Source organism: Rousettus aegyptiacus, unplaced genomic scaffold (genome assembly GCF_014176215.1).
Source record: "Rousettus aegyptiacus isolate mRouAeg1 unplaced genomic scaffold, mRouAeg1.p scaffold_m13_p_5, whole genome shotgun sequence".
NCBI lineage: Eukaryota > Metazoa > Chordata > Mammalia > Chiroptera > Pteropodidae > Rousettus > Rousettus aegyptiacus.
The window spans coordinates 118,349,393-118,368,578 of record NW_023416308.1 but is presented as its reverse complement, the minus strand read 5'-3'; the positions used below and the strand labels follow the sequence as shown (position 1 = coordinate 118,368,578).

Sequence of the window (19,186 nt, the reverse complement as noted above, 5' to 3'; positions counted from 1 at the left end):
GAAGCTGAGTAACTGAGGGTTCATCACACTATTCTGTCTGCATTTTTGTGTGTTGACATTTTCCCCTAATAAAAAAATTTTTTTTTAAAATTTCTTAGTATAAAACTGGCTAGAACCACTGGTAAAATTGGCATAATTTTTCTGGCCATAGGTATCAAAAGATGTTAAAATCTACACATCCTTTGACCAAATTATTCAATTTCTATGAGTTTATCCTAAGGTGTTTATGTTGCATAAAGTCTTATAACAATGTTCAAAGAGCTTAAAACGCGGGAAAAAAAAGAGAGAGAGAGAGATGTCTAAATAAAGAGGAAATAGGACACGGGGGACAGACCACCACAGGACAAATAACCCAGGTCATCCACAAACACATGGCACCTAAATATCCAGTGATAAATAACAATGATTTTATCTGCGCCAAGGTTTCTAGCCATCCAATGAAACACAGTCATTAAAAACGATGTGACCGTGTGAAAAGCTATTCTGCATCACTGTCTTCAGGGACATGCAAATTAAAATGAGATTCCACTATACCTCTATTAGAATGGGTTTTTAGGGCAGTGGGGCTCCTCTGTGTTCACGATGGCGAGTATTTGTCATTAGATGTCTGCCCAAACCCACAGACCGTACAGCACCGGCGGTGAGCCTTCATGTAAACTGTGGTTTTGGGGTGATAATGATGTGTCAACACAGGATCATCGACTGTTAACAGATGTGCCTCTCTGGAGCTGCTGGTGGCGGAAGAGGGTGAGCGTGGGGGTGGGTGGGGCACATGGGAACTTTCTGTACTTTTGGCTCAACTTCCCTGTGAACCTAAAACCTGCTCTATGAAATGGTTTATCCGTTTTTTAAAAATGATTGAAATATAAATTTTAAGTTATGTGTATTTTATAAAAGCTCAGCTAACTGTTCATTTACAGAACTTAAAAACAATGTCATGTCATATATTATTTGAAAAAGAGATAAATAAAAAAAGCTTTCTTAAAAGTCTTTTTTCACTGCTTAACATTTATACTTAACATGTGAAGACAAAAAGCGAAAGAATCCAGTTTATAATTTAGCATTTTACTTCTTTCTGCAGCAAACACTGTACTTCTAAAAGTTTCCAAGAACAAAGTGCTTATTATACCAAGTAAGAGCTGAACTGTGATTTAAAAAAAAAAAATCTATTTTCAGGTCCACTAATACGGGAAATGGCTATAAGTACACTTTCGCTATGCGGTAATTAAAAAGAATGAGGCAGATCCCTCCACATTACATGGGACTCAGAGAAGGGCAATAGATGGTTTTAAAAGGTGTGTATTCCCAACATGACAGTCTCCACAAGCGCATATGTAAGTATGCCAATACACAGGGGGGAAATCAAGACAGTGGACATAAAACTATTAACAGAAGGCAGAAAAGGATTGGCAGGTGATCAGAAGAGAATTTAGTCTCATTTATTTTCTTTTTTTCAAAGCAAATAAAATCACACACTGAATAATTTTTTTAAAAAAACTAAGATTCTGTATTCTGAAGAGAAAAATGGCAATATAATAAAAAAGAAAAATTCACAATATCCTACTTCCAGTCAAGACTTCAAAACCAAGCCAATAAGAGCTCGTAACATATATTAACCACTAACAAAGTCAGCTTGACCTTCACCACTTGGTCTGGTTTTGAATTTTACATTACAACGCCTGCCCCCCCCCCAAGACCCCACAAATTCAAATTCCCCAAAGTTGCTTTCTATAGAAAAGAGAGAACTTGACTGATATTTCCATTTATGTAAGAAGAAACGGGGCTTGGAAAGGTGAAACAATCTGGCCAAAGTCAGAGCTGGTCAGTGATCAAACCAAGGGTCCCATCCGATCCTCAGCAACTTAAAGACCCTGCCTCCAAACGGCCTCGCTCCCTCCAGAGGCTGCTTCTCCGGTGCAAGATGAACATCCTGCACTCACCCCACGGAAACAGTTAAAAATAATGCACGTGATGGATCAAGCCCGAGTGGCAACTGGAGTAACAGGCACCGGGCGAACGACGGAGGAAGAGGCACAATTTGCACCTCCGTGCCCGGCGTACGCAGGGAGGCGCGCACGGGTGGCTGCGGGCGGCCCGCACCAGTCACAAGGCGAGACGGCAAGGCCTGACCATATGGCAAATGGCAGGAACAGACTCTCTCGGCTTTTTTCTGGGGATAAACACAAACATGCCCAGTGATGTCTATTTCCTCATTGCCTGGAAGACTACAGAAATTTATTTTTTGAAGTTTAATGAAAACAATATTCATATTGCCTATGCATTTCAAACTCTGGCCTCACAGAAAATTGCTGGGCTAAGATTCATTCTTTGCTCCTGGGATTAGCACTGAGGGCACCCTGTCGAGGAGGGCTGTGGCAGAGGCAGGATCACATGCACAGGGCCTGCCAACCATGGAGTCACAAGGTGAGTGCCAGCCCTAGCCCAGCGGCCTACATGCCGCCATGCCCCTCGATGCCTAACTTTTGTCTCTGATTGTCTCTTTGGCATTTATTAGTCAAAGAAAAGACTTTACTACAAAGGAATACGTATGAAACAGTCCCTCCTCCCCTGGGACGGGCCATGTGTGAGAAACGCTGAACTCCACTCTTTTCCTTTCCTCTTGGCTCATATTCTATTTTGATCCACATCCCTTTTCCAGATTGTTTTTGCTGTTCTGTACTTGGCCAGAGTCACATTTAAGGTTCACATAAATGTTTGCTAGCAACCAAACGATCCCGATTTTAAAAGGTAATTACCCTTGAAATTGTTCCCATTTCTGGATATAAAAATGAGCTAACTAATGCGAAAGAGCAGAAAATCTCTAAGAAATTCCTCACTGGCACAGGAACACTCCATATTAAAAAAGAAAAAAAAAATTCACATTTGCCAGCTCTTAACAAAATGAATATCCTCTACATTACTTGTAACTTTTAACGTTTTACAGTACTATCCAAAACAGATGTACGGTACTTGGTTATTCAGAGTTAGCAAGACACCGAAGGAGTAATCCAAAATAAAAGATAATACCAGCAACCTAAAAATAAAAGACAGCAAAACATACCCACTGGACTGACCAACACAATATGCTTCAGGTACCTAACACCTCGAATTCCTGGATAAGGAAAAACTGACATCTAAATTCTAATTAATCTCAAAAGCCGCCATGGAAAAAGACGAGAAATACTGCCCAAGTACTAAGGGGAAATAATCATCAACCCAGAACTGGCAAAACTGCCTTTCAAAAATGGCAAAAACATAAATAATGGCCTATCTGTGGTATTTTGAGTAGCAAAATGAACATTAGGCAAGAGCAGCATACGAACTGGGAAGGAGTGCAAGACTAAAACATCTTAAGGTTTTTTTAAGTGTAAAGTCATCAACTAACTTCAGACTGTAAGTTAAATATGAAATGTCTATGATTACCTAGAAGCATCTGATCAATATGGTATGGGTGTGGGTACAGGACAAAGACAAGAACAAAGAAAAAAAAAAAAACTCACACTACATATGGCAAGAAAAGAAAAAGACCAAGAAAAAAAGTAAGTCAGAAAACGTAAAACACAATAGAAATAAACCAAATATTTCTTTCACAATTAACATAGGGACTAACTTATCAGTTTAAAGTCAAATTCCACAAATACAATTTAGCTCTGTGCTGCTTTCAAAAGACATACCGAAAAAACATTAAGGCCGCAAAAAACTTAATAGTGAAAGCATAGAAAAATATATATATATCAGGCCTACATTAGCCAAAAGTCACTTGGCACATCTATACATATATCTGACAAAATATACTTTAATAAAAAAAAAAAATTCCTAGAAACAAAGATTCACAAATTGTTCAAGTCACTGGGAATTTACCAATTCTAAACTTATAGGCACTAAGCAAACACTGAGAGTACTACAGAAATTTTACATATCTCCCCAAATAAGGGATTTTACCAACCTGCACCCCCCCACCCCCCTCTGCTCAGCCACATTACTGATAGGACAAGCAGACTAAACTAGTTTGGATACTAGTTTGAATGTGAATTCAGTTAATGCATTTCATCTAAGAGATGGAAAAATCTCACCTTAAAAAATGAAAACACACATTCTTTTAAAACACACATGGAATACTGATAAAAATCTGTGACAAACGAGACAATGTTAAAACAGTCTAAACAAATTTAAAAGAATCAAAATCACATTGGACCACATTTCATTAACAAAATATAGGTTAGCAATTAATAACAAAGATTTTAAAAAGATATGTATATACCACGATTTTTCAATATAGTCTCTAAATTTCTAAGTCAGGGAAAAAAATCAAATGAAAATATGAACACATTCAGAGCTGAAAGAAATTTTACATAGCAAAACTCCTGGGATGCAGCTAACGTGGTACTAAAGGGAAAACACTACTTCATTTCCTACATGTGCCCACAAGTCCCCGAAAAAGCCAAAAACTTAACACCTAAGCATCCTGTTTAAAAAGTTAGACGTTAGAGATTAATTATAAATAAGGTGGAGATTCAAAAGATAAGGAATTAGAATTTTCTGCCAATATATTTGAAAATGCAAAATAAACACATTTTAGAAAAGTGTAAGTTATCAAATGTGATTCACGAAAAAATATTCTAATGATCTTGTGAATATTAAAGCAACTAAATCAGTAATTTTTAAATCTCAGGCAGAAGACACCAGGCCCTGATGGTTTTACAGACAAGTTTTACTGAACACTAAAGAAACAGGTAATGACAACTGTACATATACACTGTAAAAGAATAAAAAGGAGGAAATACCTCATTTCATTAGACTAGAATAACATTGATGATAAAACTCATCAAGATTGACATAAAAAAAGGAAAATTAGATTGATTTTATCAATTAACATAGATCCATAAATCCTAAGATATTAGCAAGTCAAAAAACAAACAAAACATACCAAAAAGTACTGTTTTTAAAAATATGTCATGATCAAGCTAATTAATCCTAGAATGTTCATTTTGATGTTACCTTTGAAAGTAATCTTTCACGTTACCAAATTAAAGGAAGAAAAATCATGTTATCATCGCAATAGATAATGTATCCAATTAATTAAGCCCAATACCCACTGACTTTTTTTTAAATGCTCCATTAACTAAGATGGAAGGAATCTTCCTCAACCAGTTAAAAAACAAAGTATCACACATTAAAGGTGAAAGATGAAAGCATTTCCTTTAAAAGCAGGAATCCAAAGATGCCTGCCATTATTATGTACATTCTCCACTATAATGGTTGTCCTGAAGCAGCGAGATAAGACATCAAAAGAAAAAGGACTGGAAAGAAATGCTTATCTACATACTACATAAAAATTCCACGAGAAAATTTTAAGTTAGAGAAGTTGCTGCACAAAGTTGTCTGCATTTCCATTTACCAGCGAATAGAAAATATAGCTTAAAAAAATTATTTACAACAACAACAAAAACTAAAGTACCCAAAGAATAAATCTAATAAAAGATGCGCAAGCCTTGTAGGAAGAAAAACCACAAAACTTTTTAAGACAACTACCTATAATCCAAAATTCTATTTCTTCTTCTACCTCAATAGAGTGAAGGCTAGAAGAGATTAAAAGATCTTTTTTTACCTTTTAATTCCATGCTTTCAATAACTGCTTTTTAAAGGTCCCACAAATACAATTAAAAGGCGATTCACAAACTGGGAAAAGATATCTGTCACACAGATAATTAAGAAAAGATTATTAATCAGAACATATAAGAACTACAAATAAGAAAAACCAAACAACTCAATAGGGAAAAAAAAATTAAGACATAAACAGGCATTTCACAAAAGTAGAAATCTAAAAATCTGAAAAGATGCTCAGCTTCATCAGTAATCAGAGAAAACATTAAAACCATATAAAAATAAAAATGGACAAAGGAATTAAAACAGACTTTCTTTCCTCTACAGATATACAAATGGCTAGTAAGCACGTGGAGACACACAACACCTTAGTCATTAGGTAAATCAAAACCACAATGAGATAAACACACTTGACACTCCTAGGATGGCTACCGTTTTTAAAAATGGAAAATAATAAATGTTGGCAAGGACTTGAGGAAATTGGAACCCTGACACAGTGTTAGTAAGAATGTAATATGGTGTAGCCACTTTGAAAAACAATTTGGTAATTCTTCAAAATCTAAACATAGTTACCATGTTACCCAACAATTCCACTCCTAAGTACACACCAAGAGAAATAAAAACAAATGACCATGGGACTGCAAACTGGTGCAGCATCTATGGAGAACAGTTTAGATGTTCCTCAAAGAATTAAAAACAGGACCACCTAGAGCCCCAGGAATTCTACTTTTGGGTATTTATCTGAAGAAAACCAAAACACTACTAGTTGGAAAAGACATATGCACGCCTATGTTCACTGCAGCGGTATTTACAATAGCCAAGATATGGAAGCAACCTAAGTACCCATCAACAGACGACTGGATAAAAAAGATGTGGTACACATATACAACGGAATATTACTCGGCCATAAAAATAAAATGAACTCTTACCATTTGCAAAGACATGGATGGACCTAGAGAGTAGTATTATGCTAAGTGAAACAACTCAAAGAAAGACAAATACCATATGATTTCACTTACACGTGGAATCTAAAAAACGAAATAAAATGGAAAGACTCACAGAGAGAGAACAAACTGGTGATTGCCAGAACGTGGGGGAAGGGGTAGGTGAACTGAGTGAAAAAGGGGAAGGGATTAAGAAGTACAAATTGGTAGTTACAAAACAGTCACAGGGGATGTGAAGTACAGCTTAGGGAGCAGAGTCAATAACACTGTAACAACTATGTACAGCTCCAGGTGGGTACCAGACTAATCAGGGGGATTACTCTGTACATTACATAACTATCTAACCACTATGCTGTATTCCTGAAACTAATGTAAAAACATTGAATGTCAACTCTAATTGAAAATTTTAAATAAATAACACACATCCACCCAGACACTTATATACAAATGTTCATAGCAGTATCATTAATAAGTCAAAAAGTGGAAACACCCCAAAAGTTCATCAGCTGATGAATGGATACATAACATGTGGCATATCCGTGACAATGGAATGTTATTCAGCAATAAAAAGCAATGATACTGACACACACTACACCGTGGATGAACCCTGAAAACACTACGCTAAGTGAAGGAACCAGACAAAAGACTGCACGTTGTATGACTCCATTCCTAGGAAATGTCCAGAACAGGGAAATCAGTAGAAAGAGAAAGTGTACTGGTGGCTGCCTAGAGCTGAGGCAGAAGTGGAGAATGGCTGTTAATGGGTACAAGGTGTCTTTCTGGGGTGATGAAAATGTTCTAAATCTAGACTGTTGTGATCATCACGCAACTCCATGGATATTTTAAAACCCATTATATTGTACACTTTAAATGGGTGTACTGTACGCTTTGTGAATTCTCTCTCGATAAAGCTGTTATTTCTTTAAATGAAATGTAAGTTCATACTCATCGAATTGGAAAATACAAAAAAGTCTGATGACACCCAGGGTCGTAAAGGGCGCAGAACAGGGCAGGAAGGAGGCAGGCTGGAGGACCGCTGTGGGGGGCGAGCCGCGCCACCCACTAAAGCTAGAGCCGTGAGGACCTGCCAGCCTGCAAAGTCTCGACCCCAGAGAAGGGTTTCTGTCCTCCAGTGACAGGACGAAGAAAAAAATGGGATGTACTGGGTCTGAAACAGAACACGGAACTGAAAAGGAACGAGCTGCCGCTCCAGGCACGGCTGGACGAACCTGGCTCCCCTCGCCCCGCGAGCCCGCCCTCCCTGCCCAGCTCGGCCACTCCTGGCGGGGAAAGCCCGGCTCCCACGCAAACGCGGCGCTGCCCACTGTGCGTCTGGTACAAAGAACGCGACCACCTTTCCACTGGGAGCCCAGGGCCGCGCCCCGCGGGCAGGCCGGTCCCGGGCGCTGGTCCCCGCACCTCCTCACCCATCTACAGAATGCGCCCGCGCGGCGCTCCTCACGCCCACCACCCCTGCTCACCCTCCGTACTGACTGCTGCTACCTTCTTCCTGCTCCACTGGGAAAGGAAGAAATGTCCACGCGGCCCCGGTACCCAGCTTCCGGCCCTGCTCGCCCTCCTCTCCCCAGGGGGCAGCCAGTGGACTCCACCTGGGCACGCGGCCCAGTCCTTGTCGCTGTCCCAGGAACACGGCTCCAGCAAGCGTGCCCTCTCCCCTCCGCGTAATCGATCGCTCCGTCCAGAGCGCTGCGGTGCCCCCCATCTCAGCAAGCCCTCCTCAGGCCCCCGCCCCCAGCCCCTGGGAGCTCCTCATGTGCCCTCCTTTCCAGGCTTGGCCTGCGCCAGCCGGTGGAAACCACTCTTGTCAAGGTCATCAATGACTTCCGCGCTGCCCAAGCCATCGGACAAGTCTCGGTCACTCTACTTGACCTGGCAGCAGGAGCACTGGACAGAGCTCGCACCGTTCCGGGCTCCCAAGCTGCGGGGTTCACCTGGCGGCCCCCCCTTTCCTCCCCGCCCTCCCTGCCCACTGCGCCCACGTGCCCCCGGCTCTCACCGGCCTCAGGACCTCTGAGGGTCTCCCGTCTGATCTCTAGCCCGGACCTCCCCCCCCCCCCCAAACACTAACCCTACACAGTGCAGGTGGCCAACAGCTTCACAAACGTAACCTGCCGCGCACCGCGCTCCGGACCTCACCACCCGTGCCTCCAGTCTTCCCGGCTTCATAAACGGCAAGCGAAAAGCCCCCGAAAAGCCCCCGTGTCGTCCTCCACTCCGCTCTCCGCAAACCCCCGCGGCTCCCCCGTCAGGACACCGGGACGCGCCCGGAACCCAAGCCCTTTCCACTTCGGCACGTGCCCCTGCTCTGCCCAGACGGCCGACATCTGCGGCACAGTGGCAACTACCCTCAACACAGCTCTGGGGGGCCTTTCGAAAACATAGCAGATCTCATGTCACACTTCTGCTCAGAACACAACTCCCCATCTCATTCAGAGAACAAGAAAGGACAAAATCCTAAGGAAAGCGTGTGCTCGGGCTCCCCCCACCGGGCCCCCCCCATGACCTCAGCTCCTGCCACTCTCCCTAGCAGTGTCCCTCCGGCAGGGCTGGCCGCTCAGCGGCCCCTCCCTTCAACGCGGCAGGCAGAACCCTTCTCAGCACCTCCTGCACACTGGGCACCGGGCCTACGGGGCTCCTCCCATCCCACCCACGCCCGGAGCCTCAGGGCTCCCTCCCGCACCTTCTGTTCAAGGGCCCCTTCTCAGGGAGGCTGGCCCTCATCATCGGATCTCACTCGGCCACCAGCGCCACCCACCCACTTCCCTGCTTGACTTTTCTCCCTGCGTCATCGCGACTGCTGTATCTGACTTTTCTGTGAAGTGCCTTTCTCCCACCAAAACATAAACTCCATGAAGGCAGGGGCTGCTGTCTGCTTTGCTCACTGCTAATATACCCAGCATCAGAATATGTAAGACACAATAAATACAAATGTTTGAATAAATGAATCTCAAAAACAACGGGGGTAGAGGTCAAAGAACAAAATCATTCAATTTATATAGTTTTAAGACCAACAAAAAGTAAGTTACGTTATATAAGGATACATTTGCAGATGGCAAGTCATAAAGCAAGAACAACAACATGGGCAGGGGCACCTGCCTGCCGTTAGGTCACACGCGGGAGGTGAGGGAGGTGGGCCCGGGAGGATGCACAGGGAGTCAAACACAGTACGACGTGGTATTTCTAAAGCTGGTTGGTTAGTGGGTACACAACAGCAATTGTGCTTTTGACATTTCATACCTGTACATATGCTCATATATATTCTTTGAGCATATGATCTCATGAAAAGTTGAAAAAAAAAAAAAAAGATTAGCACAGGGCAAGCCGAACACAACCCACCATCTGCCTTTGTAAATAAAACTGTATTGGAAGACAGCAGCTTCCATTAATCTCTATGTTGTCTAACGGCTGCTTTCAAGGGCAGAGCTGAGGAGTTAGAGACCCATGGAGCCCTCAGAGCTAGATGTAACATTTTACAGAAAACAGTTGTCTGGTAATAACATGGAATTTATAAAAAAGAAAGAAAGAAAGAGAGAGAGAGAGAGAGAGAGAGAGAGAGAGAGAGAGAGAGAGAGAGAAAGAAAAGAAAAGAAAAGAAAAAAGAAATTAAGTGTGAAATATGAAAGATCCAACCATCTGTTAAAATACATTGATCCTTCAAGGCAGATGTGCTTTTTCAAGAGTACAGCACACTGAAGAAAACATGGTTCTATATAACACGGGAGACTCCAAAGCAAACGAAGTTACCTCTATTATGGCAGACAGAGATTTTTAAAGCTGTTTTAGAAAGCGAAGTGCAAAACCTCAATTTGTGATCTCTACTTGCAATGAAGTAAGAAGATATTATTCATGTTTATGTAAGTAAAACATAAATAATAGAATCTAAATTTGAAAAGAAAAACTTGCATGTAAACACCGAGTCCATAACCAGCCCCATAGCACCATCACCCTGAACTTCCCAGAGCAGCCAGTGAGACCTCCGGGGCCCTCCGGGTTCCATAACAGTCCATCTTGCTTCCAGGCATTCGCTGCACCTCGTGTTAGAGTTGTTTCTGCAGTTACTTCTATTGTCATTAGAAAGACTGGTGGCAGTAAAAATGAGTATGAGTATTACTTTCATCCTAGGCACTGTACTTAATCGTTTATTTTTAACATTCGCTTCACAGATAACAAAACTAAGGAACAGAAATGCCATCTAACATTAGAATCACACAGCTAGAAGACTGTAGGTCCAGTCCATGCATAGTTGTTATGGCCAATGTAATAAAGTGAGGGCAAGAGGTCCACGGTGGAACGGCAGGGTGGTGTGTAATCAGAAGGGGCAGGGTCTCACTCACAGTAACAGCGGCAGATGAGAGCTACCCATCATTCAGCAGCAATAGAAACTGTGTATCTATACCAACCAAAAAAAACAGAAGACACTATCCCCTCATCTACTACAATGACAAAAACTAACATGCTCTGCCACCAAAATTCACAAGTTAACCGTTCGTCCACAACTTTCGGCGAGACCCACCTGTGATGTTCCTCTTGAAAACAAAAGACACCTGGAATGGTGGTCTAGTAGCGCCACTGAAACCCTAAGAAATTACCTAGAAACAGATTTCTCCTCTACCTACGGGTCCATTCTCCAGTACAGCCTAATTTTTTTTCTAAGAATCAATGACCTCTAAGTTCTGTTCCAGCTCGAAAACCGTGACTCTCATGAGAGGAAGCCCCAAAGAGCCAACTGAGTCAACACTTGTTAATGTTCCTCCCGCCACTGGCCCACCTGGGGACTGAAAAGCGCAGACGTCGCCAAGGTCCAGCCCACGTCTACTAACCACTAGGCCACCATGGAACACAGCTGCCTTGCTCACCCCATCGGGGTCTCAGAGCGCCGTGCGTTCTCGGGCAAACTGCTTTCTCTTCTTCTCAAAGTGCGCCTCTGTCACACTGCTGTTTAGACATGCACACGTGCACAGGGAATTCGAGCGTCCAGCCAACAATCTACACAGCTTTCTCCAACTCTAGCTCAACATTCAATCACATTATTATTTTTACAGCTTTTTTATTTTTATTTTTTCCTGGAGCCTTTGTAGTCTTGCTCTCTAATGTTCCAAAAAACAATTCTTCTTCATCTTTCGTTCAGGCCACCAAATTTCATGGCAGTCAACCTCTGGGGTACAAACCACTCCAAGTCAATGTATATTCTCACTGTCAGAAAGTTTGGCACTAATAATACCCTAATTTTCTCTGGAGTCACTGAGAAGCACAGAGTCAGAGCCTCCTTGTAGCCGTAAAAAGATATTCATGACCTGTCAAACTTTATGTAAATTCACAGTTGGCTGTGTAGTCCTCCATAATACTTGTGAAACAGGTCAACACTAGCCAGCTGTACGTGACAAGTAGTAAACCACCTCGACTCAGAGTAAACCCAGTCTGGGCCAAGTTTGCGACACGAAAATATCCCAGTACAGGTAAGAAGCCTTTCAAGTACTGCCAAGATCCCTGACTTGCTTCTTCACTATCCAGCCAATCTACCTGGTCTCCAGTTGTCAGTTTGTAATCATCCAAAACCTGAAATAAACTGGGTATTGATCTGACTAGTAACTAATACCTCCCCTCTCCCAGAAAATAAAAATAAAGGGGGAGGGAGAGAGGAAAAGGGTTTCTGTGACGATTAAATCTAAGCCAAAGTCAAAAGGCCACAGAAACGAATCTACAGTCAACCTAGATCCAGACAGCAGCAGGAAGAACCCCATTCCCACTGGAAGCAGCATCGATCTCAGGACGCTCAAGACATTTAGTGAGAACCTACGCCAAGCCCCGAGAAGTAGGAAACCAGTCAGTGTTTCAACTGTGAATGACCGACAACCAACATCTACGGAACAAGACAAAATAGATCGACCCTATCTGTCATTACAAAACAACTTCGCCAGCATGGGAAGAATAGCATTGCTCTTGAAGACACATCAAACCAAGGAGGCAGGTCGACATAACCATTTAATAATACAGAGGAGAAACAAAGGTAAAATTCCTCTACTATTTGGCAATCTCGAACACTCGGCCAGCAAACAGCTCTTTCCTCTGAAGCCTCTAGGGCCTCTCATCGAGAGCCTACTTACTACTCTGCTACAATTTTAACAAGCTTTGTTATCTGGTCTCCCAGCCAAAACTCTCTTTTGTAATTGCTGCCTCTCTGTCTAGATTGAACATCCTTAAGCTCCTGTTCATGAGTGAATCCCCAATACAGCGCCTGGCAGAGTAAGAACTCAATATACTTGCTGATCAAATAAATAAAGTTTAGAAAATGCAGATGGGAGGAGGGGTTGCTTGTCACTGAACTATGGCCATACCTGAATTTCAGGATAAAGGATTGGAAAGAGCCTGCATGGTCTTTTCTTTTCTGCACAATCTTTTCATTATGTCCAAATATTATTAACATTCAGTTGCTGAAAAATGTGTAGAGTTTTTATAGACATTCTTCCACTCAATAAACTAAATAATCTAAATTGTAAGGACGTGTAAGAAAAGGACCTCTGTCCTCTACTGCTGCACCTCGTCTCCCCCAGAAGGAAAAGCCCTCACCCATCTGAGTCACTGTCCAGGGCACAGAGGAACCCCGTTACTAGCAGGCAACGGTCACTGAGTGAAAAGGGTAAGCACAGAATATGTCTCTCTCGCTCCCTCAAAGGACCTAAGTGGCAAAACTGATCTGGGACGCCCAGAAATTTTTAAAAAAATAATGATGAAGCTGGCATCTAAAAACAAAACTGACAGCTGACTGACAGGATGAGGGCAAAAGATACGAAATTCAAAAATCACAGTAACGTAAGGCTATTTAGCCTGGGGGCAAAAACCCTCAATGCCTGAGAATGCTGCTAAGTTTCAACGTGGTTATTATTTTCATGAGAGAAAGAAGAAAAAGATTCTAAATTATTTTATTTAAAATTTCTTTTAAAGTTCTGTCTTTGGGCACCTGAAAATAATATGCGTACACTCTCTCTCCCACTACTAAATAATCTCTAAGGTAGGCTCTAGCTACCGCAAAGGGCTCACAGACTACCTGAAGGGGTCCCTGACCCACAAGCAGTCCCTAAAATGTGTAGCGCAGTGGTTCCAAAACCTGCACTTCAGTTATCACCTGGGTAGCTTTTTAAAAATACATTTTCAATCCCAGTACAAATTTCCAGAGGTGGGATCCATCATCCATGGTCTTAAAAGTAAGCCAAGTGACTCTAATGCAGGCCAGCCCAGCATCTGCCTATAGCAGGGTTTCCCAGCCTCGGCACTATTGCTACTCTGGGCTGGATTATTTGTGCATGCGTGTGCATGCGAGTGTGATGGGGGACGGCAGAAATGCAGTCCTGTGCATTACAGGATGTTTAGCAGCATCCCTGGTCTCTACCCTCTAGAAGCTAGTAACACACTGCCCACTCTCACAGGTGTGACAAGTAAAAATATCTCCGGACATTTCCAATATTCCTTTAGGGGCAAAATCGTCCCCTAGTTGAGAACCACTGATCTAGAGTAAATAAAAAAAACAACCATTTGAGGCTCTCTTAACAAATGAAAAAAAAAAAAAAGAAGAAGAAGAAGAAAACAGCTTAAAGCACCCAGCACCACTCAGGCCACAGGGGTTCAGATCTTGACTCACAAGGACCAAACCACTTCTTGTGCTTCTTACAGAATGAACTCAATGCTGAGTTTTAGTTGAGCAGATGGTTAGAACTTCACTGTCACTACTCTTAAGGGTAATAAAAACATTGTCAAATTTTAAAGCAATATATATGCAGGCTGCCTCTCAAACATCCAATATTAAACTGCAAGATACAATAAATACCTATCCTGACAAATGCTGTCTTAAGAGATGCTTTATCTGTAATGAACACATTATCTTTGTACCAAATCGACACAAAAATTTATCTTAAAAGTTAAGCTACCCTCACCTTGTAGTGTCTTCATTTTATGTCCAGCTATAGTCCTACTCTCGAATTCTCAAACAGTTAATTCAAACTAACAAGTTTTTTGCTATACTTTACACAAATGCTAGTTTTCTAATCAAAAACAATCTTCCTATTCCAGAGTAAGTTACACCGGTAAGATGCCCATCTCTACTTAAGACTGAGTCTATCAAAATAACACTTTCCCAGTGCAAGCCAATTCCCAAGAAGACAATGCCAAGGGAAGGGCGAGTACAGGGCAGGAACTAAAAGACTGAACATGTGTGACTGAGAGGATGGCACTGCGTTATTCTAGCCTCCCTGATCAGACACACACTGAAATGCAAAACAGCACCCATCCAACAACAAGTCACGTCCCAAACCTTCCTCACTTAAGTACACTTCAATACACAGTAACCTTTCCAACCTGAATAACCACCCAGGAGTGCACCCAGAAACCCTGGAGTTACTTATTAGGGGACCAATCACACTGAGTGCAGCATCCAAAAGTATAAAGAACAGAATCCACGTGAGCTTCTGATTGGCTTTTCTTTATTTAATCTCCTGAACAAAGCATGCTGAGGCACCACCACACCACTAATAACTACTCCAGGAAACCTTTGTTATTCAATGAATCTTCAACCACCTCTCTCCTGAAAAAAAACTGAAAAAAATTTCCATTTTAACTTCTCAGTTCAGCTGACTTTTAAATACACAGAGCTCTCTAAAGACATTCACCAGGTGCCAAAGCATCTGACTTCCTAATAGTATCTAAACATTTAAAAATCAAATTTAAATTAATAATAATAGCCACGAATTACTAAACTGATTCTGCAGCGAGGCACTTTCTCTAGCTGCTTTACATGTATTAACTCATTTACTCCCGACAAACTTATGAGGTAGACACTTATTATTCCCATATTACAGAGAAGGCAGGGAGGTTCGGTAACTTGCCCAAGGTCACAAGGCCAGAAAGTGGTGAAACCAAGACTTGAACCCAGGCAGTGAAACTCCAGAGTGAAGAAAGCTCAGATATCACCACCACTTAGAAGACGTCCCAGTGGCTGGAAGGCTGGAGTCTTTTTCCCACTTGCTGCTCACCTGCAACATGACCTTGAGGACAAAATCGAAGTAAAATTCACATTTACAAAGTGAGACAACATCCACGTTAACGTGTGCAGCGAGGATGAAAGGGAAACAACTACCAAGTGCCCCTCCCATAAAAGCAAAACATAAACAAAGCTCAATGGGTCCCACAGAGAAAATGTTAGGTACCGGGAAAATTATACACACGAAGCTCTGACACGTCAGGGCACAGAGGTACATCTGAGGACTCATTCCACGCACCTAACACCAAGAGTCCAAGCTGCGATCGCGGGCAGCGGGATCCAGGAGGAAACCCCTGCGAGTGAACAGCGAACGGGCTTCTTTAAGAGGGAGGTGCTTCCAGCCGCAAGAAGGACCACCCCCCTCGCTCATATTCGCCAGGGAGGCGTTCGTGACCAGGTCTACATTCGAGTCACAACACCGGAGTTAAAAAATCGCTCGGGAAGCTATTTCAATACTCTGGGCTGTGTCTGGCCTTTTCCGAAGAGTCTGCGGCGAATGGACAGAAACACACCGAACTTGTTTCCCAGAGAACGGAGTCCAACAATAGCCTTCGCGAGTCTGCGGCGAGCTGCCCCTCAACTTGACACGCTCCCGGGGCTCGAGCGGAGAGTTCTCCGGGCCCCGCGCGCGGGGCGGCCGTCGGGACGCGCAGGCCGGGGCGGAGCCGGGCCCGGCCAGGTTAGGGGCGCGCCCGGGCCGCCCGCCGCCGCCGCCGCCGCCGCGCAAGGCCGCGGACCTCAACGCGGGCGCAAAGTTCGCCGCCCGGCCCGCGTCCCGCCCCGGCGCCGGGGCCGCCCGAGTCCCCGCGGCCCGCGGCGGGCGGGCAGGCGGCTGACAGGCGCGGGCGAGGACGGCCCGGGGAGCCCCGGCGCCGCGCCTCCCGGGCCGCCGAGCGGCGAATTCCGGGGGGGAGGGGTGGGGGCCAGGACGCTCTCGCCCTGCGCCGCCGAGGCCGGGCGGAGGGGCCCCATCGCCGAGCACGCGCCGCGCACCCCGCGCACCCCGCGCCACCGCCCGCCCCGCTGCCCCCCGCCCCTCTCACTACCTGGAGGTGCCCGCGACCCGCCGCTAGTTGCGCTCAGGCGGGAAACGCGCTCACCGACACCATCAGCGAATCGCCCAAAATGGCGGACGTATCAAGCAGGCCTTGAGTTCCCCCCGCCCTCCCTCCGGCCGCCTCGCAGCCAATCGCGGCCCTGCCCCCGCCCCCAGCTCCACGCTCATTGGCCTGCGTCTCCCTCCCCCTGCAGCCTATTGGGGCGCCCGGCGGCCCCCGTTGCACCCACTGCGATTGGCTTGCAGGCCCCGTCAGTCAAGCGCGAGGGGAGCATTCTTTTCCCATGGACTTGACGGATCCGGAACCTCTAGGACCTCGGAGTCTGAAGAAACAAATCAGAAACCGGGAGAAACCTGGCTGGGTCCCCCTACGCGGTAGCAACAGCAAGGCCTCCGCTTGACGGACGTTTCGGACCACCAATCCGATAGCCAATGCTTTTTAAAACCAAATCGAGCCAAACCAATCATGGACGTGGAGCTGAGAGCCGCAGGGGAACCAATAGAATAGCTAGACCTGCGGGCCGATTGGGGGGCTCGCAGGAAACCGGTGATGACGTGAGCCACAATATGTGCCGGCGGCAGAAACGTGCCGGAGCTGGGGAATTAGCTCAAATGGTAGAGCGCTCGCTTAGCATGTGAGAGGTAGCGGGATCGATGCCCGCATTCTCCAGAGCTGAATTTTATAAAGGAGGGGTCTGTCTATCACGTCGCTTTCCCGGAAAGGTAGCTGTATTGGGGCTAGGGTTGAGGTGAGGGGCCAGGTTCCTTCCCGTTGTCCGCTACACCCCTGTGAAGAGTGTGTTCTGTTCCTTTTGTTTTACGGAAGGATTTACACGCGAGTTTCTTCCAAAATGCCCATCTGCTCCCTTCCCCTCCCGGGCGCGGGGCACGAGAGGGCCAGGACGGGCCACCGAGCACGCCGCTTTGTGCCCACCTCGCGCACTTAGTAAGAACCTGCTTCGTTCCTAAACGCACGCGAAGCCAGAGTCACGTGAGAGTCGGCACGACGGCGGCGGTTGGCGGCAGGGCTGAGAAGGGCGGGGGGCAAGCGCAGCGCCGGGTGAAGCCGAGCCGGAGCTCAGCCGGGGCACGGGCGCGCGGCCAGGCGCATGCGCGCGGGCCGGGGGGCGGGGGCTGCGGCTGCAGAAGCGGGGTGCTGTGTGCTCGCGGGCAGCCCTCTCGTGAGCGCCCAGTGTGTGCCAAGCCCTCGTGGGTGCGAGGCTCACGCTCTGTGGGGGACGTCTGACACCACCTGGGCGACGCCAGGTAGTGGGGAAACCAGCCGCCGAGTGGTGGGGACCCTTCCTGAGCAGGTGGCATTTCCACCCACGGACGGACGGGGAGGACAGAGCCGCGGGCTCGTGGGTCAGACCGAGAGGGACCAGGCGCGCCAAGGTGGGGGACTAGGTCGTGGTGGGAGAGGGCTTGGCAGGGAGAGGAGGTGGCAGAGGTGACAGGGTGGCCTAGGCCTTGAGTACAAGCGAAGGATCTTAGGGTTTATGCTCAGAGAGCGAGGGCCAGGACGCGCTTCTGGGTGGCGAAGGGCGTGTTCAGGGCCTACTTTAGAAAGGACGCTTTGGCTTTGTTGCAAGAGCGGGAAAGGGTAGGGCGAGGGGCTGGGCCTGAGGGTAAGGGAGGGGCTGCAGGGAACTCGGGGACAGCGGGTAGTGCCTGGGAGGGAGGCTGGGCATGGGCAGGAGGGAGCAGCGAGGGCTGGGACCCGCCCAAGAGGGCGCCTGGGGAGGGTTCAGCCACCCAAGGATCTCTTTACTCATTCACCATCAAAGGACTTGCCAGTACCTGCTTCAGGCTCCTCCATCCCAGACTCAGAGGTGGGTCATAGAGCCATGTGCACTATAATTAAATGAAATAATGCCGTACCTCGCCCAATGTTAAGTCTCCAATTATGATGTACTCCTAACCTAACCTGAAGGGTTGAAGACAGGAGAACTTCCTGGAGGAGGAGGCATCTGAGCTCTGCCCATCACCTGAGGGACATGGGGAACCACTGACAGGCTTTAAGGAGAGGGACTTTGAAGTTTTGCATTAGCCTCACCATTGTTGAATTTCTAGATTTCACGGATCACCACCTCCCCCTCTTTTTCCCTAATCCTTTTGTGATTTAATTTTTAATGTTTAAATTAGCAGCCCATCTAGACTTAAAAAGTTTCCATGAATAATGTCACACATATTCAACAGTAGAGAGAAACATATAATGAACGCCCATATGCCCGTCACCCAGATGTTATTACGCCTTAACTTTGGGAACAGACACAGAACTGCCAAAATTTAATTCTAAAAGAATGATGATTTTAAAAAACACTATTTATTATTACTGTCATTTTATAAAAAGAAGGACGTTTGAACACACACATCCACTCAGACAGGAAAGACTAGCTGAGGGTAAAGAAAAAGGCTCTAAACTGAAGAAGCTTGACTTAAGGACAAAGGTATCTATCTCATTGGCTCTCCTTTTTGTTGTTTCCAGGGATAGTCCCGATGGAAGGGCTAGAGGGGCCACCCTGGGGA

General features: G+C 45.4%; 1 protein-coding gene across 25 annotated transcripts in view; it reads right to left on the bottom strand.

Moving 5' to 3' along the window:
* The window catches only part of PPP6R3 (protein phosphatase 6 regulatory subunit 3), a 110,531-nt gene extending 93,777 nt beyond the window's left edge, over positions 1 to 16,754 (bottom strand). For 22 of the 25 annotated variants that reach the window (XR_004950855.1, XM_036220678.1, XM_036220682.1 and 19 more), the window contains exon 1: positions 16,647 to 16,754. The gene's annotated coding sequence lies outside the window, so the exon portion shown is untranslated. Of the gene's footprint in view, positions 1 to 15,592; positions 15,605 to 15,838; positions 16,220 to 16,646 lie in introns of those variants that run through there. The other 3 variants (XM_036220680.1, XM_036220681.1, XM_036220679.1) reach the window with 3 other exon arrangements.
* Positions 16,755 to 19,186: the final 2,432 nt, after the last annotated feature.